At 46.0% G+C, this 22,027-nt stretch overlaps 1 long non-coding RNA gene across 7 annotated transcripts in view; it reads right to left on the bottom strand.

Annotated features, from left to right (window-relative positions):
* LOC134553570 (uncharacterized) overlaps nt 1-21,826 on the bottom strand; it is a 140,515-nt gene extending 118,689 nt beyond the window's left edge. For 2 of the 7 annotated variants that reach the window (XR_010081099.1, XR_010081101.1), the window contains exons 1-2: nt 21,772-21,826; nt 20,986-21,103 (exon numbers count right to left, since the gene is read on the bottom strand). This is a non-coding gene — a long non-coding RNA (uncharacterized LOC134553570). Of the gene's footprint in view, nt 1-2,316; nt 2,456-20,985; nt 21,104-21,678 lie in introns of those variants that run through there. The other 5 variants (XR_010081100.1, XR_010081103.1, XR_010081104.1 and 2 more) reach the window with 4 other exon arrangements.
* Nucleotides 21,827-22,027: the final 201 nt, after the last annotated feature.

The following is a 22,027-nucleotide window of genomic DNA, read 5'->3' as shown; positions in this document are numbered from 1 at the left end:
TATTTAAGGGGAACAGTTTCCTGGGCTCTTCACTGGCCTCCTGGCTATGTAGGAGATTCTCATGCATTCTGGTGACAGCAATCTCCCAGCCCCAGCTGTAGGAAATGGCCATGGGGAGAAGCTGGTCTCTACAGGAACTGTCCCAGCCATGTAACACAGCCCATGACATGAGTTTGGCTCTGCTATCCCAGAAAGCAGGGGCTCTCTGTCTCCACTCACTCCTCCCTCCTCAGGCTCAGCATCCCAGAGCTTTAGAAGGACATTTGTTCCCATGTGAACACTCAGGCTGACCTCAGCCTGCTGCCCCTTTCTCCTTGACATTCTCTGCTCCTGCTTCATGGAAAGGCGCTGAAACACCTCAGCTCACAGTTCCAGGCTAAAAAGAGTGGAGAGGAGGCTTCCCACAGCCCATTCGGGAAATATATGTCTCGATGGAAGCCAAGGCTAATATTAAATTTTCCAGAAGGAAGCATGAGGGTCTCACAGTAAGAAATGTCCCTGAAAGTGCTTCCCCAGCAGGTTGCTATACCCTGTTTCTAGCACTAATGTTTTGCCTCAGCCTCACAGCCCCTCCAAGCAATTTCTCTGGGCATTTCTGATTTCCCTCCTGTCACAGCAGCCAGCTGAAGATGCCACACAGCTGCTCCTCACCTCCATCCATCATCCTTCCTCCTGGAAGCAGGTAATTATTCCCAGCTGTTCATTACTCAAGACCATCACACCTGACCCATATTGTTTGCCTTTCATTTGCACCTCGGGTACAGCAAAGAAATACATAAAGAAAAGCCTCAGAGAGGAACTGATTATATGTCAGTGTTAGAGAAAGGGGGATCCTGTTCTCTCCAAAGCTGCTTTTGTGGTTCATTTCCTTGGGTTGCTGCTCACTTGTGCACCAGGTCACTTTTAAGGGCAACAATGAGTCAAAGGCTCAAGTCTCCTGGAGCATTTATAGGTGGCCTCAGCATTGGCTCGTTCTGGTTTCCCTGCCTGCTCATCCTGCTTCCCTGCACCTTGTGAGCAGTCCTCAGGCTCAGGAGAGTGGGAAGCTCTGTGGAGCACAGCATAGGATGCAATCCTCATCCCCACATCAATGCTGGAGAAAAGTCATGGATATTGAAATTTACTGCAGTTTCCTTAAGTCTTCTTCCATGTCCTATTAGAAAGACCTCGGATTAGGAGAGGCCAGTGATGTTGCACCTGAAAAGGCAGAGGGTACACGACTGCAAGAGTTATGTTCTCTGAGTCATAGCTGTGGGGTGGCATTTCAGACCTCCTTCCCACTCAGAAAAAGAAGCCTGAAAATGAACCACGTATCCAAATGTGCACACACGATTTCTACAGCCAGAGCTGTTCACCTTGGCTACGAGCTAACAACTAGGATAACAACTAAGATCTATTTGACTCATATCACTATCACAGCTGACACTATCCTTTCAGTTTTGTACAAAGTGCTAATTCTAGCTCCCTACAGAGAGGTGACTGAAATGGAAAGCTGAGCATCCTACTCTCCTAAGGCAAATAAGGTGCCTTAGAAATCAAAGGTCTCTCAGTTAAAAATTATAGGGCTGAGCCTGGTTTCAGAGAGCCAGGATGACAGAGAGAGTTGGAAAGAAGCTGATCCAAGTGGAGAAGGAGAAAGGCCCTTCATCAGTGTGCCACAGTACACAGCCTGTAGGAGAGATGCAGTGGGGTTTTTGAGCTAGGGGGCAAGTGATAGGCAATGGGGATTTTGAATAAAGAGGCAGTCTTCTAGTGTTTGACTGCTAATGAGCCCAGGGTAACACAACCTTGTACATGGGAGGGACCACGTGACTTCAGAGACAACTGAGTTCTCCATCAGCCTTTTCTCCTCCATGGAATAACTTTAACTTTTAGCTTTGGTCATTATGTCATATTTAGCTGACGTAGAAAAAGCACACCAATTTTGGTCACTGAACAGGAGAAAGCAAAACGTCCTCTAGCAAATATAATGCACACCCAAAAAGTTTTCGTTAGCTTAAAGACTGATTTTGGGCTTGGAGCTACACCAGCCCTCAAGACTTCTGCCAAGGAAGACTGCTCTGCCCCTTTTAATCAACACTGACACTCCAGACTTCCTCTGGGCTGTAAAGCAAGGCTCTCTACACTCCTGGGTTGGGGGGAAAAGATGGACATTGGTAAGGAGCAGCAGGGGAAGGTTACGGCACCCCCCAGTTAGCCTGTCAGCTCCCTTCAGAAAGTCACATATCCTTGTTCAGACGTGGCTGGGGACCCAAGGGGACAGGAAGGTTTTGCATTTCACCACTGAGACTCCCAGAGGTTTTGCCAAGTACTTACCAAGTTATTTAGAAGGAAAACAAGAACTTGTCTGGGCTTCTCCTTTGTTTCAGTTCTGCTGTGGATTAAGGCACCTGAGCTGGCAGCTGCATCTCTTTCTAATGACACAAGAGAGAAGGGGACATTCATGCTGTCATCCCTGCTGGCATATCCTGTTTCTGTAAGTTCGCATCTTGTAACTAGCCTAAGCTAGTCAGCACTGTGTTTTTCAAGGAAAATAAAAACATCTGAACTTTGGCACCAAACCCCTCTGGAAACTGGCCATTGCCTAGGACGTAACCAAGCCCTTCAGCTCAGCTTTCATTACAGCAAGATTTCCCAGGAGAAAATGCCCAGAGGTCTAACAGCAAGGAGTTTTCTTAGGATTTACAGTGTCACAGACCCAGTTTCTGCAGCAGTAAAACACACAGACATGCCACCAATCCCACTCAAAAGCCACTCAGAGACCCAGACCCACATGAGCTCTGCTGGGAGCACACATCTGTTATCAGACAAGGTAGGAGGGTGCCTGAGGGCCGGCTGGCTGACAGTGGCAGTGAGCAGGCTGTCCCAGGCATCCCTTTCAATGTGGCAGCAGGCAGCACACAGAACAGAGGGGCCCAGGGTGCTGGCCCAAGCATGGTGCCAGTGATGCCAAAGGAAATACCCTGCCTCAAGGAAGGCCTGTGGGGTCACTCCCCATGAGGGAAAAGTGAGGATCAGACCAGACACAGAGTCTGACCTTGCTTCCCTGCATGGATTTGCAAGGTTACACCCTCTGTCTGCTGAGCATTGTTCCATCTCCGAGGTACACTGGCTAGCACCAGCTCCCAAGGATGGCAACAGCCCCTTTTACAGCTCCAGCCTCCACAAAATAATAGAGTGGGGCAAGCACCTCACGGTGGATGGATACACTGCTCAGTTTGCCATTCTAATCTCTTCCCACCATACCTAGGAGCGGTTATGAAGATAAAAGAGAGGCTGGAAACTGTTATTGTATCAAAGCAGATCTGTGGTATCCAGATTTTGTGCAGTTCTATCGTATTCTCCTCTACGGGTTCTCTATTTTTAAAATCTGAGCTACAAAAAAAATAAATTACTCTCGACCTGAGTGTGAAAAAGAATTTTCTTTTATACTGGAATCTTAACTTTATCTGATAATGAGACCCAAGTAATTTCCTTGAGTTTCAGCTGCAGCAAGTAATGAAACAGTGAAATCTTTCTTCACTGATTAACAGTATTAGGCTTCCAGGGAACTGAAGCAATTCTCCAGTCTCAGGGAACATGAGAAATTTGCAGGTAATCCTAACCTCATCCATGTCCCCTCTGACTCCCCAGCTCATGTCTCACTCAATACGTTAGATTGGCAGCAATGCAGCAGAACATAACTTCCCAAATCATTAAACTGATTTAAATCTCTTGGGGAGAAAAAGTTTATGGGATTTGTGTTGTTGTTTTCCAGGGTTTCAAATCCTTAAGGGACACATTTCAAGACACTTTCTTAACTAGGAAAGGAGGCCTACTTGTTCTCCCTTGGTATTTCTAACTGTGTCATCTCAGATAAAATACAGGGAAGTTCAAGGAGGTAGTTTCTATTACCTTTAGTGGGCTCCTGCCAAACACCAAACATCATTTTAATCCAGAAAGAACCATATTTCCCTATAAACCTATGTCTGCATTCAGGCTGTGCTGTGAATCCACATCTTAAACATATAAATTACCATTTGATTGTTACATGTTATAAACATAGATGGTTAATTCATGTTCTTATGATAAATTAGAAATTTATAAAGTTGTATAAAGTGATATCAGGTAGAAGTTTATGTTTTAAGAGATTTTGCAGCAGACAGCGAAACTGACAGCCCTGAGACAGCCGTGCCTCCATTCATAAGAGAACAAAGGGATTTTCCGGGAAAGCCCGCAGCTGCCCAAGCACCAGGGAGGGGACCCCGGAGATAAGCTGGCACCAGCAACTCACACCTTGGGTGCCACCTTCACAGACCATCAAGACACCTCTTCGATATCTCGACCACTCGTCAACTATAAGGATCTATTGAAATTGGACATTAACATTTGAACTGGGAAAAAGAACTCTTTTCTGCTTGGTTGGGGAGCCTCCCGAATTTTGTTTAGTTAGTGGGGAAACAATGGGAAATGTGGGGAAATATTGCCGAGGGCAGAATAAAGTGTATAAAAACCAAGCCCCGAACCGGGCTGATTTGTGAACCGTTGGGGGAGATAGCAGGCTGCCAGACCCTGTATCTCACGGTTCACCCTTGACATTTCCCGGGAAAGCTCTGTCAAGTTTCTCCACTGTTGGTGGGTTATCAAAATTCTGTAATTTGATTTGTTATTAATAAACCAAATTATTATTTAAAATTGGAATATCTGATTGGCATTTGTAACATTACATAATTATAAATTTTCCACATTTTAATTATATAAATTCCACATCTTCTCTTACAGGTTTTCTGATACATCAGCACGCACACCAAGCCTCAGCACTTGTACTTCACAGTGACCATCAGCCAATCTCCAGTTTTCTTTTTGTAGCCAGGAGACCACAGGCAAAAGCAGTCACATTTTGGGAAGAGGTAAAAATGTTGTAACAGAGACCATTTGTGACAATAACCAATAGCTCTGTTACAGAAAGAATAATCTAGAGTCTTTTTAGAGACCTTTTTTGGAAAATAGCTAGCCATTTTGGTGCCAAATGGACTATAAGCATCTGGCTTCCAAAGGACACTGAATATCTGTACACTGGCAATAAGACACCTCTGCAGGTTTCACAGGCTAGCCATCAAAACAAAACAAAACAAAAACAACCAAAAAAAGCCCCAAAAACAACACAAACAACAACAAACAAACAAACACCAAAAGGACACCCCAAAATTTAGCAACCACTAGGCTGCAATTCCTTCTTTTTCAGAGCTGAGAAAATGATGTGAGATGATGAAGCTGCAGATAAAACTTCCAGAAGGTTTTCCTTTATTTCCACATGCTGTATCCTCTGTACTGATGCTTGCAGACCTGCTGCTCCTGGTGCCTGCGCAGCGTATGGTAACTGAGCATGACATTAATGCTCAGCTCTGTGGCAACCACATGCCTGCCTACAACTGAAGTCAGTTGCACACACTCATGTATAAGCCTACTATTTGGGTATTAATTGGATAAGCTTTCAGAAATAGTTTAAGCAAATTAGTTCCTGACACATTGCACATCTTGAGCTTTCCATTTGTGGCCTTTCATTCATAAGCGATCATCCACAGAGTGAAAAGAAGCACACTTCACTCTAATTAGGGAGGAGCTAATTATCCTCCATCAATTAGATCCTACAACACTTTTCTGTAAACAGTTGCTGGAAAGGTACATAACAGATTAGTGACTGAAGACCTAATTAATAAGGAATAATGAGCTCCTTCCTGCAGGAGATAGAGGAAATGTGCTCTCACTCCTTGAAAATGCCTCATGATAAGAGCCATAAAACAGACCATAAACGTGGCAGGAGTCATTTGGTTAGAAAACATAAGAGTTTTCTAATTTTTACATCCGACGTGCAGCCTGTACTTTCCCGACCTCGCTGTGCAGCCGTGCCACACCACTCTGCCTGCCACCAACAGGGTCGTGCAAATAAAGTGAAGGAAATGCTGGATTTCCCAGCTCTGATGCCTCATCTGCTATTTGTACTTCTTTTCATTAAATTAAATATGTGTATTTTCCTTTGCCTATTTATAGAAAGGCAGCAGTTTGGATTTTTTCCCTAATTGGCTTCACATGTGATTTTTTTCCGTAATACACCCCAGCAGTTTTATGCTGCTCTGTCGCAGTCACTGTTAGCTATGAGTCCCCATTTCTACCTATCACACAACCCCTTTGATTTCCAGGTCTTGGCTCCTGGTGCAGTTGGATGCTGCTCTCCTGCTCGGTTTCCTCTTTCTTTCACATCAGGATAGCTTACCATTCTGCTTTTGTTAACAGCAGCTTCAGAAACTGACAGTTCATTTATCTTTAGGATTATCTTCCCACAAGACACACATTTACCTGTTTCCCAGGCTTGTTGATGTCTGCTTTTTGAAGTTCATTACTCTTTTTCTGCTCCTTTCATTCCTTTCTTTCCTCAGAACAGCAATTCTGTTGTTTCATGGTTGCTTACACTCAAATGTCTTTCTAACTCTGGTTTATCTCCACCCTTTCATCCCGTGCAGAGTCAAATTTTAAAACAGACACTGCTCCGATATTTTCAATATTATAAAGTCTGAGCTAGAATCAACAGGGAAGTTGAAAGTGATGCTCTGTTTTTTATGCACCAAGGTGTCTCACCAAGATGTTTCTCTCACACTCCATCCAGTGGAAGAAACTCATCAGGTTACAGTAAAACCAAATAAACCTGGACTCCTTTAAAAGTTCTTAACTCTACCAAGTATTCAGTTAAAAAATATCAGAAAATACATATTCTGCAGATAAATAAGTTATATCAGTCAATGAAAAATTCTATGAGTGTCCTACAAAAATTGTTCTAACCCACATCAAAAAAAGTCTAACTTTGAAGCCTTTGAAAAGATAGGGAAATAAATTATTCCTGAGGAATCACTGACTGAGGTTACATAGAAATAAAATGAAAGGGGATATTTTTTAAAAAAACAAGGAAGCCACTCAAAAGATCTCAAAAAAACCCAGAAAATGCCTTCTTAGTAGCTGCCCTCTCCTGTTAAAGGATCTCCATTAGTGATTATAACGTGCAGATGGAAAAATATTTCTAAGATGGACCTGATCCCAGACTGCTCCAGACTTCAGACCAAGAAGATTTTGTTAGGAATGAGGTGAGGGAAAGCCCAGGTGTGATCTGGCTGGGAGGGAAGCAGCAGCTACTTCAGCCTGTTCCTCCAGCATTTACAGGCTTTAGACACTTCAGCATTTTCCTAGAGTGTGTGTTAGCCTGCACAGCCAGGAACAGGCAGAACAGAGGGATGGACAGTGATTTAACACACGTGAAAGCCAGACATACTGAAGCTTCAGAGTTTTGAGGAATGACCACATGACAGAGCACTGATAGCTTTCTGAAAAACAGAGACTGATCTGAAAAGACCAGTATTAGAAAGCTGCAGAGGAAATGGAAAGAAAATTTGCTGCTCCTATACATAGCAATTTGTGTCTTCTGCTCAGGATGATGAGTAGGGCATCAGCTGGAATATGGTCTCCAGTTTTGGGCATCACAATGTGAGGAAGACAAGGTCCAATAGTAAAACATTTAGAGAGACACAGAAACAATCAGGTCTCGAAGGGATTACTTTATGAGAAAAATTAGTTTGAACAATGCCAATTTATTCAGAGGAGAGAGGGCTGAGATAAGTGGGAGGGGTTTAAGAATTAAGTGTTTTATCCAAGGGAATCTGTTCCACATACTGAAGACAAGAAACAGATGTCCTGCAGTACCACATTAGGGAGGGGAAAAATCAGGTAAAACAACAGGAATAGGATTAACCTGACTAAACACAAGTGTCTGTGCTGTAGGCATCTTGAACTGAAGACATCAACATCAGTAAAGGCTGTGATGAGACTCTTTTTGTCCCCAGTAGATGACTACAGTCAAATTCAGCTGAACAGAGAGACTAAATGGCCATTGAACATCCTAGCAGGCAAGAATGCTGGGTCAGAATACAGAGAAGAAGGGAAGTCTGGTTTCATGAGGCAGGTTTCATTGCAGCCAGAGACCAGATCTGTGACAACATCCACTGCAACAGATACAGAACAGCTGGAACTTCTCAGGACTCTCATTCAATTGATCTTCAATTAAAAGTAAAACTTATATTGAAAATACTTTTGAACAAAAAATGTGCCCATGTGTGCCAAGACAAACCTGAACGCAGCATTTAACAAGTATCTTACTAATAAATAATTATAAGTAAACCTAAGTCACTGTGAATATTTATATATTTAATAGTAATACACACAATACTTAGCTATAATACGAAAAAGTAAACTAAGGTTTAAATGGGAATATGTTTGAGAGGGCTGTTACTACCTCAGCAAAACAGGGAGTCTTGGAATACAGACATTTGATCAACCAACTGCCTGCTTGGGTGGATCCTGCAGACATCAAATCAAACTGTAGGAAAGCCATTCTGAGTAGGACACAGACAAACCTAAATAAACTAATACAGCAAACCTCTAGTGAACTTGGGCCAAAACCCATTGCAGATCAATTCCACAACACTCAGGGCTACCTCTGCATTTTCCAGGTCCCACAAGGCACAGCTGAATTGTACCAAGGCTGAAAGAAGAATTTTTGCTCTGGATGCAGACCTGGCACTTTCACTCCCCCAGATGTTGTACCAAGCCACCACCACAGAGCCCCTCTGCCACCACAGCTGCTGAAGAGCTAGGACCATGGTGATTGGCACTCTGGCCACTTACAGCAGTGTCCCAGTTGCTTCTGCAGGCATACACGGCTTGGCAGAGGTTCAGGAAATGAGTGATCTCTGTCTCTATGGGTTACCAAAACAAACGCTAAATTCCGAAACATTTTTAATCCACGCAAAGTTAAAACTTAGGCTTGTCAAAAAATTTCTGTGTACAAGGCCAGCTCCCTTTTCAATCACCCAGCTCAGACACTGTTTGACAGAGCCCAGAAATGCAGCTCCATTGGGACAGACAGGGACCTGAGATAACGCTGTTGAGTAGGACTGATTAGGATTGCAGTGTCAGGAATTTGTCCCTTGTTACCTACCACAAGGACTACTGGACAAACCTGATGGCAAACCACCATTACTTTCCACCTCAAGGGCGCTGCAAGCAAAGGCCAAAATCATTCTCATTTGTATGAAAGCAAGCATGCCTTCAGGTGCAGAAAACCGCAGTGAAGGGGTTTTAATTGGACATTATTGTCCAGATAGAAGCACTCACTTTTTAAAACATCTGCAAAGCATCATGACCCAGTGAAGAAATGGAAGACAGTCTCTTGCCACCAAATCTAACAGAAAAGGGAATCTATGTGGATGCAGTGATCCTCTAGCTGCTCTTCTTACCCAAGGAATGCTCCAGCTGGGAATGAATAGATTCCAATGTTACAAACCGAGGTGATCACATCTGTTTTATTTCTGCACGCATCCACCACTAGAGGCCCTTGCATATCTCCTCCTCTGGGGAAGGCTGCCCTCAGTTAAACCCCTGTGGCTGAGCACAACAAAAAATTACATACTTTTAAATCAAACTCTTTGCTTGAGGAGTTCCAGCCCAAATGACTGATAAGAAATGATGGCTGAAACTTTAAGCCTGTGATTTTTCCTGCTTTAGCATCCGACACTCAGCCTGGGGGCTTTAGGTTTGATACATATACTTCAGCAATCTCACTTAGGTTTCTTGTCTAACTTATATCTTCTGGCATCCTTTCAAGACAAAGCCAGGCCAATTTTTTAAATCCATCTATTTAATTCAAACAATATCAGAGGATTATAGTTTACCCATGTGCTTACACGTGTTTATCCAAATTCCAAAAGACACGTACAGTTTTCTGCCTGCCATGCAAGTAAAGCAAAACACTTTCTCAGATGTTTTTCTTTAGTTTTACAAGGAGTTTTGAGATCCCAACTTTGGTCCTCTGGTGCAGCTGGCTGTGAAGCTGATCTGAAGGTTTGCCATGAGGAAAGGCTGTGAATGCGATTTTGTATATAATATAATAATTCTCTTTTTCCTCTTCCTCAAATGTTACTTCACTGGACTCAGCTTCTGAGTTGGTTCATTGAAGCCAGCTGGTCATTTCTTCATCCTCAGATATACTGGATAGAGGATAAGAGAGGATAGAGGGCCTCAAGTGTGACCTCTGCTAGATTCTGCTCCCCTATCCTTATACTAGCAAAAGATAAAAAGTAACATAGAACAGCTCTGGAAATGTAAGGAAGATATTGCAAACATTAGGATTGGACATCAGCAACATAAGAGTCTTAAGAACGATCATCTAATAAATTTGGGGTATATTCTGCTGTTCTTGATAAGCCCTGAGCCCAATTACTCATGGCTTTGTTACACCATGACTTTGGGAAACACATGGCATCTTAATTTGGCAGCTTAAAATGACAGATTTCCCCAGGAAAGCTGTTCTAAGAGTAACACTCCTAGTTACAAACTGGGTCTGGTTTCCAGTCTGGACATACACCATGTATGGTGGATAATGCTCCACAGGAGTCTCTTCCACTCATAGCTGCCATTATTAAACCTTTTGGGTACTACATGCCCAGGGTTTGGTAGTTGTGGGCTAAATTCCTCCAGATGGTCTCAGTGGGACAAGAAAATGTGCAAAATCCTTCCTGAGTAGTGACTCTTGGTCAGCAAGTGTGACCAATGGCATCTCCACTGCTGCAGAGGACACACCTATCCTATATCACCCAAAGTTCTACTCTGCTCCAGAATTAAAGCCCAGATATAGTGTGGCCAGCTGTTTCATCAAGCTGGCCTCCTGATGGGAGCAGCAAAGGAGGGATGCAGTGGCCAGCAGGAGCTGGCTGTGCCCAGCAGCAAAGCTGCTGCCCCCACGCTGCAGCCTCCTCAGCCACAAGCCCAAAACAGGTACATCTCTCCTGCTTCTTACTGGGGACAAACTGGGGCAAAACAGGGGCTCATCAAACCCAGATGGACCTCATTAGTTATGCAGTGCCATGGTACGTGCCCAGGAAGGGAAAGTTGGGCCTGTCTGCATGTGGCAGGTGTGGAAATGGCCTATGTCTCACCTTGTGAAAGTCACTGCTCTGCTTTTTGTGTACCTTTCACCACCTTAGTCTCCTTTGTACTCCTCCAGGAGCTTTTTGACTTTACCTCTGTCCAATTTTGTACCTCCCCAGTGATCAAAAAGTATAGCAAACCTATCATGGCAAAGATAGATTCACCTTCAGAGCAGGGAAGTACTTCACCACCATCCCCTCATGAGGCTGTCTGACCCACCAGCAGCCCCAGTTCACCTCTCACATCACCACCTTGGTGCACTGTCAGCTCCTCTGGGGTCACACACACATCACCTTCCTGTGTCCAAACAAGCCTTCTGACTCCAATGAAGGGGACTGTCATCCCTAATCCCCTTGTAACAGTCTTTAAAACATTATAGATGGATAAACAGTCACCACATTTTAAAGGCCATTACACATTTGTTCCCTTTTTAACAAGGGATCATTAACCTTGTTTTAAAAATACACTGGTTGGAGAGCAGTAGCTGGAGTGTTATATTCCTGTTTGGCTACATGCACTGCCCTTGGTGCCAGCACTTTGCATCTTATCAAGGATTTAAGCTCTTCTGGGATGATGGCAAGGTTTTTTCTGATGGCTGAAAGCAAGGGTCACTCCAAGTAATTACTACGGCTGCCCCCAAAGACACCAGCAGCAGCAATGATTTATCACTGTTGGCACCACTGCTCCCTGAGATGCCAGGGAACAAAAAGGACTCAAGGAATGGAAATGAGACACCTGCAGTACTGCTAGGCATCCTGCTTTCAGCAGCTGAAGGCTTTTAAGTGGGCCTTCCTGCAAAGCTTCAGGCTGGGAGGAAGGCACAGAAAAAGAGGATATAAGGAAAAGTCATTGTGTAATATGCTGTTCCCATCACAGATCTTGCAAGATGCTGTTTGAGGGTGGAGGGAAGAAGCCTGCTAGGTGACAACAAAGGTGGTTCTTGTCAAGGATATTCAGAGACACAGGAGAAAGGTTTGAGTACCTGTAACATAATATACTGGGATGAACAGGCCACAGCAGCAGCACACACAAAGACGCTCCAGGAAGCTTTCTAAAAATGTTTGCAAGGTAACAATATTATCTTCATCATGTTTTTATTTTGAAGCAGTAAAAGGACTCAAGTTTTATAGTGAAATTTTGCCCTAATCAGAATATATAGAAGCTTCTTTAATTTCTGTAGAAAATGCACAGATTTCCACTTGTAATCTCTAGAAAGTCCAGTAATAAGTTAAGATTAATTGTGATCCTATTAATTTTATAGAGCTGGGAGGGTCAAGATTTATGTGATCCCAATAAACCATTTAAACAATCCATTAATGCCATATTTGTCTGCTTATCTAGGTCTGCCTTATACTTCTCCATGGGAAAAAAATATTATGGGTCGTGAGCCATCATTATGAGGGGAGCATGAAGCATTCACAAGCATAAAAATAAATAAAAATAAATAAAATTTTCTCCCCTTTTTTATTGAGATCACTCCAGATTCATCAGCCAAGTTTATCTCAGGGGCTCATTGCCCTGTCAGGGGCATCACCAGGACACTGTCACAAGGAATGAGCACAGCCAGGCAAAGCCAGCCTGCTCCAACGCCAAGCCACAATACCGTGGAGGAAAAATCCTAGCTTTAATTTTGTCTCAAATCGGGGAGAAACCTTATACAATAACAAACAGGTTTCTTGACTAATAACCCAACCGAAAACCTGTCTTGGCGTGCCGGAGTTTCCCAGGGTTGTTTTGCAGGAGGTGCAGACTGCAGACACCTCGGTGGCTCAGGATCGTTTCCCTGCGTGTCTCTGCCAGTTCAGCGGCTCCGCTCGCAGCCAGGCACTGGAACCCGGCGGGTTTTGACATTTTTAGGTACCCATGAGCGTCACTAGATGGCAGCAAGAAACTGCACTTGGCAACCCGATGGGCATCTGCCCACCCGAGTGACCTCAGATTCCCCCGGCCTGCAGGCAGGGGCAGCTTCTGGGGGCTGGGAACTCACTTTGCCCGGGAGCATTGATCCCGGGACACCCGTCCCGGGATTAGCTTGCTGCCCATCACACTCCAGCAGCTTTACAAACCCAACAGCATCCTTAACACACAATAAGATCACAAACAGAGCCCAAAACCTCACAAGTTTCACAATGCAGGCGAGTGTTGTCTTTCCAAGAAGCTGGAGGGATGTTCCCATTTCCAAATTCTCTTTATGCCCTTTCTATCATGCCTGCCTTATGTCATTTCTTGCTTTCCCAACACTGAATGTTGTGCATCCAGGTGGCAGAGAGGGATCTGCTGGAAAAGCTCTCAGCCAGCTGCATCTCCAGTCCATCCCAAATCAGGACCTCCAGCGGGAAATGCCTCCTCAAGAGCATCTTTCCTCCACTGGCCCCTGGTTTCTTTAGCAGATGCTTTCTCAAGCTGTGCTTACACCAGCAGGGGTCACAGGCACTTGGTGTCAGCAGAGTGCTCTGCACTGTGCTTTCTGAAAACCTTCCCCAGTTGCCAGATATCTGTCCTTAGCCTTCCATACCCACCCACTATCTCTGCCTTTTCCCCTCTGATGGAGCTGTTTTCTCCCAATGATAATTTGGAGATGCTTCTCAGAGTGTTCACACACACACTCGCTTCTTCTTAGCTCTAAGGCCTCTGCTTCTTTCACCAACCTCTCTTTTGCCTTATTTTCTATTAGAGCACACTTTTTATATAACTGTACTGATCTGCATGACAGAATTGTCTCTTACTGCCCCAGCTCATCCCTCTGTCCTGACATACCAACAGAGATGCCCTGCTCACCTGCCTGATGGGGTGGAATGCCAGAGAAAAGAAAATAACTGGAAAAACCCATTGGATTTGCTTCATTCTCTTTTCAATATTCACTTAGAGGCCATGGACAACTTTGTTCACCCACCTGACCATGCACTGTGCACTTCCCCACACCACATCCCATGACAGCTCGTCTCAGGGGGCAGAAGGGCCACTCACATATCCTGCCTTTGTCAACACATTGGTGCCTCCTGAACAGGGGTAGAAAGAGCAACATAGAATAGGATCTTTAAAATATATGACAACAAACTTCTCTGTGGTACAAGAACTAGGAGCAAGGGGGCTGCTCACAGCTTTGCTTTCCCCAGCTTTATTTCCCACACAGAGGCACCCAGCTGTGCAGCTTCTCAAACCGTGCACCCCTCATAAGCCTCTGAAAGCAAAGACAACCAGTGGCCACCTTGAGAGATTGTTTTAAGGGCCTTCCAGTGCTGCTCAAGGGAAGCTGAGGAGGTTGTACTGGGGTACCTCATTTGTCACACTCCATTTTTAAGCTGGTTCTTTAGATGAAGATGACAGGACAGGATTGAGGTGACTCCTTTGCCTACAGCAGAACAGTGCTTATGTTCATGCCACACAATATAGAATACATATCCCCTGTGCTTATTTCTGCAAGGTGCCTGACTCTTCCTGAAGGGATCCAAACCTGCCAACAGCAGCCTTGAATCCCTCCTGAATCAGCCACAGAAGGTAAAGAGAAGCCCACAAATTCCCCAGTCTCATATCCATAATAACCACCTTTCTGCCCTCCTGGCACAAGGGGAGGCCATGAGCCCCTCCTACCAGAGGAAGGATGAGATGTGACAGACAGCAAAAACCCCAGTTACAATTCCCCTTTGACATCAGATGCATTTAGCATCATGTGCATATAATCCCCCTGTTCTATCCTCTCCTCTCCCCAACACCCAACCCCTGACACTTATTCCAGAGCAGCTCAAGGAATCCCATATCTCATCTCTCCTCTGCAGCTTGCTCTGCCACAGGTGCCTGGTGCAGGAGCCAGGACCTGCCCCAGCAACCTTCTGCAGCCCAGACATGCCTGGGCAGGGCTGGGGTGTGAGCTGGGAGGGGCAACACCCCCAGCTCCAGTCCCAGTCCACGGCAGGGGCTGAGCGTGTGAGAGCTGCCAGTGCTGACAGCAACCTGAAAGAGTCAGAGGTCATTTTGGCAGACCTCTGCTTTGTACCTTAAAGCTGCACAAACATGGCTAGCTAAACTGACTTCCTTCTCCCTTCTGTGTTAGCACTGCCCAGGTTCCTTCCTTCACTGCCCTGGGTTTCTAAAGACAAGGGGGGAAATATAGCAAAGTGAAAACAGGGAGTTCTTTCATACAGTCTGTGTGTGTTTCCCTGTTAAGGCTGTTTTCCTCCTCTCTGCTAAAGCTGCTCCTTCAAAACACCCTCTCACCCAGACCCCGTTAGTCTGCTGCTATACCCCTCACTGTCAGGGATTCTGTTCAGAGAGACTCATTTCACTCAGAGGCTGCAATTTCACCCTCTCTCTTTTTCCCAGCACTTAATCCAACCTTCTGTGGCACTGCCTCACTGATATTTGCTAGCAGCAGCCAATCTTCAGCCTCACCAGCTTTCTATCCAACCCAACAGCAGTCCCAGGGAAACTTAACAGGCAGCAGAAGGGAATCCTTGGCATTTCCAGACCCTTCAGAGCCCATGCCAAGAAGAAAATAAAGACTTTAGCAGGAAAAGTCTCACTGTTTTCTGCTGCCCACTCAGAGATATTAATTTTCTAAAAGGCAAAGCCCTGGCTGTCATCATCAGCTGTATTTACCACCCACTGGGAAGGTCTCCCCCTGGGCCTTGCCACAGTGGCTGCTTCTGCAGTTCCAGAGCTTTCGTGCAGCTTTGGCTCCAAAATGGCACACAGCTGAAACCTCTGGATTAGCCCTCTCCTTTCTCCTGTGGAGAGGGCAGCTGCCTGGCAGAGGGGCAAGAACATCCGTGATTTCCCTTAACCCTACCCCTTGCCATTGCCTTGGGTCACACCTGCAGAAAGGGGAAGGGCAGCAAAGAAAAGTTCCTGGAAAGCCCTTCAGTACACAGAAGAAAACCAGGTTGTTTCCAGACTTGTAAAGGCTCTGCTCCTGCAAGTAATAGTGAAATTTTCCATACTGAGAAGTGTCTGAAGCATTTCAGAGACATCCTTTTACTTCCATGGAAAGCAACTGTTTTGCTCCCACAGAGCCTCACACATCACAGCTGAAGTGCAGAGCAATCCATGGTAAAACCCTTATCCCAGTTAATGGGAAGTTGCATCACCCCAGCAACACAAACCATGTTTGGATGTGTCAGATGTTACGGCATTTGGAGAACATAACCTACTTCCTCTGGCTGAATTTTCTCTTATTTCCAGAGAATCAACCACTGCAGCTCAGCCAGGCAGGGGAGTAGAGCTCGCACTCAGCTGTGTTGCAAACCAGTGTTTAACCCTCCCACTGCTGCAAAGGGGAAATGGCTGTGTATGGAGCTGTGTAGGGCCAAACCACACTAGCTCGTTCCATTTCTATTCACACCCTTGCCAGGGGTCAGAGAAGAGAGATGGACACCATCCATCAGCTTGCATGGCCCCATCCCCTCCTGCCCCTCACTTCCCAGGTTTGAGGAGTTGGCACTTGCTCAGTCAGAAGCCACGAGGTGCCCCATTATCCAGTCAGCAAGCCCACACACAGGCATGATTCACTTTCCTCTGCAACCCCTCCAAGACCCTTGTTCTCACTGCTGACAGCCTCCAGGCCTGGCCCAGCTGTGGCAGAGTGCATGACCACGGTGGATCTGCACCTCTGAGAAAAAGGGTATGCTACCTTCTGGAGCAGGAATGTGGCTCTGCCCAGTGCCTCAGCTTCACCCATCCTTGAGGCCACAGAAGGAGAATTTTGGGGGGAGTGAGGAGGAGAACAGGGAGGGACAAGGACATAAACACAGCTTCCCATTGTTGCTCAAGGATGTTCAGGTCAGGTGCCTACAAGAGTTATGCAGCAGAGCCCCATCTGCAGGGTCAAGTCAAGGAAGATGTGCCCACCAGAAGCCTCAGTATAGGCTTGAAAAATTCCCCCAAAGAGGTGGGAGAAGATTAGGCACTGGTGTCTAAGATGTCAGCTCAGGGCTCTGTCCCACTGCAGTGGTGGATCCACTAGGCAGAAGGTGTGACCTCATATGATATCCCATGACAGCAGGGCAGAAGGGTCCCCACACAACCCTCTCTGTGGATAGCTGTACCTCTCTCGTGCCCTGTGGAGCCAACACCAACACCAGCTCAGCAACACATGCAGGCCTCCATGGGGTAATTCATGCTGTGGTGTCCATCCATGTGCCAATCCTTGAACTACCACTGTGAGAAACCCAACTTCCAGACCATCAACACGCACCTCCAACATCCAGAATCACTTCTGATTTCCTCCAGGAGTGTAAAGTCTGACAGTGTGCCCACATCAACTATTTCCCAGCAGAGACTGAGCAACATTAAAGGAAAAAACAGCTAAATCACTTCATTAAATCAGCTGGCAAGGTTTTTTTGCCTTTGAGTCAGACAATTGTTGTTACCTGCTTTTTGTTTCCTGGCCCCTGTTTTGCCTGTTTGCCCATGTAATCCCTCACTCACAAGTTGTTTCCATGCCATGACACAGGCAGGAGGTTCAGAGCACAGCCTGCAGCTGATGCCTCTCCACAGCTTATCTGGCAGCTCCCTTGGTTCCCAGGAACAGAGGTGATGTAGCACAACCTGCAGCAACGTTCTGATGGAGGCTGTGATGGACAAGGAAAACTTTAAAAGTGCAAGACAAATCTGACACTCATTGGTGTTTCCCTCTTGCTCTCCTCCCTTCCCACACTCACTTTCTCCTCTGCACAAAGTCACTGGTGAGCAGTTGCTGTTCCTGCTGCTCCTCTCCCACACATCACCTGCCCTGTGCTCCTCAGGGATGCAAAGAGGGTGGTGAGCTGGGCATTTGACTCCCAAATATTACCAGCTTAGCCCAGAGAGGCAATGAACCAAATGGAGCCCATGGATTTACTGTGGCTACCAGAACAGTAAATATTCGGTTTTTCTTTTTTCTCTCTCTTTCCCACCTTGGACTTCAACATCTTTCCCCCACTGCTTTCCCAAAGATGTAAGAGAAACACAAATTTTACAGCATGAAACAGTGCAAACGGTTTCTAGTTAAACACTATTTAAAAATAAATGGCATCTTTGCTTTTAGTACATTAGCATCCATTTTTTAAAACAAATCTTGGGGAGGAAGCTATTATACTTTGCTTCATGCGGTCTCTTCTTCCTCTGTCCTGCCAAGCCGCGGGAATGCTGCAGCCCAGCAGCAATCCCAGCAGGCCCACATCAGTGCCAGCTTTACAGGAAGCTCTGGATGTGCAAAATCCCGTAACAAGAGGCAGAGGGCACATCTCCAGCCAAAATCACTGTCATTTCAAAGAACGAGCCAGGGCTAGGGGGGACAAGGATGATGGTGACATATGATTTGCAAAGAGCAAAGTTCATCCTTCCCCAGAAAATGCCTCTATCCTCCCCCAGCAAAGCAATGTCCTACACAGCTCAAGTGCCTCATCACCCCTGGACTTCTCCAGGCCTCAGACAGCCAGGTGCTTTAGTCTCACATTTGGGAAGAAACTGGTCACTTCAGGTGTTCCAAGATCACCGTGCATATAAATATATAGATAGATATATGTTAGATAATGGCAATTACATGAAATGATATGATAGTATAATGATAACATGTGAGCAATGGAGCTTATAATAACAGCTCCACTGCCAGGTCATAAGCAATCCTGGTTTGTCACTGGTGCTTATCCTTCCAGCGTGACCTCAGCTTAATGCCAGTTGCAGACACGGGCTGACACCAACCCCTGGGTCTGAGAGGGACTCTCCTTCCCAGAGGAATGGAAGCAGGAATACTGAGTACCTCGCTGCTCCTGTACAGATCAACCTGAGGGAGAAGAGGTGAACTGCAGACATACCTCCCTGCCAGGGTATGTGTGGGAGGGCACACACTTCCCTCTAGGTCACCATCACAGCCTGTGTCAGAGAAGCCTTCATAGATACATACAGCTGTAACACCCATCCCAGCCTGCACAGGCTCCAGGGTCTGCTGGAATCACTCAGGAGAGGAGGTGTTTACTGTTCACTTAGAAAAGCCACCAGTCTCTTTAAAATCGAGTCTCTTCTTGATTTTATCTAGGAGGCTGGGTCTCACCATGCTTCAGTAACACTCAAAATACATGGATGCAGGATCAGAAGACACGAGGTGTTTAGGAAAGGAATGGGGCACCACCCCCCATTCCCTTGGGTGGTGTCAGCAACAGATGAGGCTGCTGGAGGGAGGCAGGCATGCAATCCCGCCAGCCTCCGTGCCCACTGCCATTCAGGGCTCATCTCCTGCAGAGCTGTCATCCCACAAAAGTTTATACACAGGCACAAACTTGGCACAGACAGTGCTGGCAGCAGTGGGACACACATGCACATGTAACACTAAGCACAACCACAAACCCAGGCCTGGCACCTTCAAAAGCCAAGCCACAGCTGGGAAGAGTGACCAAAATCCTTAGAGGGATTATGAACCATCAGAAGCTCAGAATTAGGGACTTGCTTTTAATTAACCAAAAATACAGGCTTGATTTTTTGCTAAGTTACCCCCTGTTGTTAACATACATGCTTTTTTCTTTGATTCTTGTTATTGATCCCATATGCCTCAACTCTGGCAACTGAGCCAAGTCATCTTACAAAAATTAACAAAGTAGTCTTACACATTACTCCCATGCTTTGTTCTCCTACACAGGCACTTGCCTTTCCCTACTTTGAAAGTGTTTTTCTCTCTCTGCAGTCAGATTTGTTTTTTCTCTGCAATATTCATTTCCAGAGGGATTTGGAGGGGCTCAGAGGAAGAGTCTTGCCACACCAAGAGCTGCCAGGAAGCAAATGTGAGCAGAGCCCTGGAAGGCAGGAGAGGCACTGGGGCAGCAGCAGCCAGGTTTCCCCCAGGGTCCCCAAACCTGCCTCCTTTTCCAGGCTCTTGTGAAGCATCTTTTATATGCCCTGTTCAGGTCCCAAGCTGGGATTCAGGACATTGGACAAAAAGCTTCTACAACCATGCCCATTCTCCTTGTGTTTCCTCTATAAAGAGGTCTCACCTTAAGCACACAGGTAGTTTTACTGGCTCATCTGAGATGGGATTAGAGCATTGGTGAAAGAAGTCAACCATTATGTGGAGAAGAGAGGTGAAAGGACCAAATTCATCGCAAAACTCTCCCTTCATCTCACCATGGTAGGACCCTGTCCAAGCTCCCTACAAGTGTTGAACAGGTCCAAGCCAAGCTCTGTGCAGCAGCACAGTCCTGAAAAGGAGACACATCCACCACCTCTCACAGCACTCAGGCAGAGAGATCTGGAGTGGCTGTGCCGGGTGCCAGTTCAAATAATCACATAACAGCATGAACAGCTGTGCCACTTGTCTGGAGGGAACAGGCAGAAAGAAAACCCACAAGCACCACAGTCTGTGTGAGGGATGGGACATTATGGGAAATCACTCATCTTCATTAATAGAATTAGTAAGAGGGTCATATTTACCAGCTGAACTTTAACTGGGACACTTTTGGCTAATGAGTGAAGTATCTTTTCCTCCAAAAGCTACCTGCAACACAGACTGAAGCCTTTGATTAAACACACATGTCACCATACGAAACGTTATACATTTGGTGGAAGAGAGAAGAGGAAAGTTTTCTTACAGCCACCCCAAGCCTCCACCCTGTCTACCAAAGCTCTCCTGCGGCCAAGAGCCCTAGACCACATACCAGAGTGATGTGAAGACAACATAGCTCAGAGGTGGTAGAAATGAGAGTAAAATCCAGCCAATCCACTACTACCACAAGCATTCTTCTGGTTTCTGAGCCACCACAGATATATCAGGCCCTGCCACACTTCCTCACCCAGCCTAGAGGGACTCAGGTCTGGCTGCAGCCCAGAACATCCCTGTTACCACTTTGAAACCTCTGCCCCTGAGGAGCCACAAACTGCTCCCTACTGAACCTTGTGATGACACGGGCTGGAGGCCCCAGGGCATTTCATGTTTTAGTTGCTTGTAGCCATAGCCTGAGCAAAGCTAGAAGTTTCCTTTCCATTCTGATTATGTTTTTAAAGTGACACTACCTCATTTGGTGCCACTGGTGCCAGGACACTGCTGATGTCAGCCAGCTCTGTAGCAGACGTGCCACAAGGCTTCTCTAGCCGAAAGATCATCAGGAACACTGTCCCTTCCAGGCAACAGCTAAACAGGCAAAGTATAGGTCAGCAAAGCTGAACACAGCGTAGCAGAAAACAGATTATTTCCCCTCTCCTGGCTCAACAACAGAGCTTAGTCAAGCTTCAGTATCACAGGGAGTCAGATATAATCCCTTGATCAATCCCATTGCATATCTCACTGTCCATTCTGACTGGGAATCTCAGGGGGACCAGGAGGAAAAACCTGCAAATAGGAGCAGGTACAGGTGAAAAAAAAAAAACCCAAAGCTTTCTCAAGAAACATTCAGCTGAGCAAGGCTCAAGGTCCTGAACTACCTCCTCTAATATCTAGAGCACTGCCTCTGGGCACTCTCACAGGGCACTCCCTGGAGTCCTCTTCCTGGGGCTTGACCCACAGACCCCCACCCCACAAAATGGTTAGGGTTGTAAGGGTCCTTAAGATCATCTAGTTTCAACCCCTTGCCACAGGCAGTAACAATTTCCAGAAGACCAGGTTGCTCAAAGTCTTATCCAGCCTGGTCTTGAACACTTCCAGGGACAGAGCATCCACAACTTCTTTGGGCAACCCAACCAAGCAATAGGATGTTCAGACATACTCACATGGGTCAATCTAACAGCTCCCAGAGCAGCTTCCCCACTAGCTGTAGTGCCCAGGATGAGCAGGAGCTGCCAGAAGCAGCAACAGTCTCTTACCTCTCACAGCTGGGAACCACACACCTTATCACAGACACCTGCGCCTGGGCTTAAATGCAGATTTTCTAGCCAAGACCCAGGAAAACACAATTACCTACTAATTGGCCGGTCCTCCTACTGATTGGCCGGTCCTCCTACTGATTGGCCAGTCCTCCAGGTTTCTCCAAGTCTGACCTTTTAACAGTGGCATAGATCTCAAGAAGGTGAGACTGTGAAATTATTGACTGTGCTTGATAGTGGATTATGCTAAGAAAGG

Source organism: Prinia subflava, chromosome 1 (genome assembly GCF_021018805.1).
Source record: "Prinia subflava isolate CZ2003 ecotype Zambia chromosome 1, Cam_Psub_1.2, whole genome shotgun sequence".
NCBI classification, from domain to species: domain Eukaryota; kingdom Metazoa; phylum Chordata; class Aves; order Passeriformes; family Cisticolidae; genus Prinia; species Prinia subflava.
Note: the sequence above shows the minus strand (reverse complement) of the source record. Positions and strands in the feature narration are given on the sequence as shown.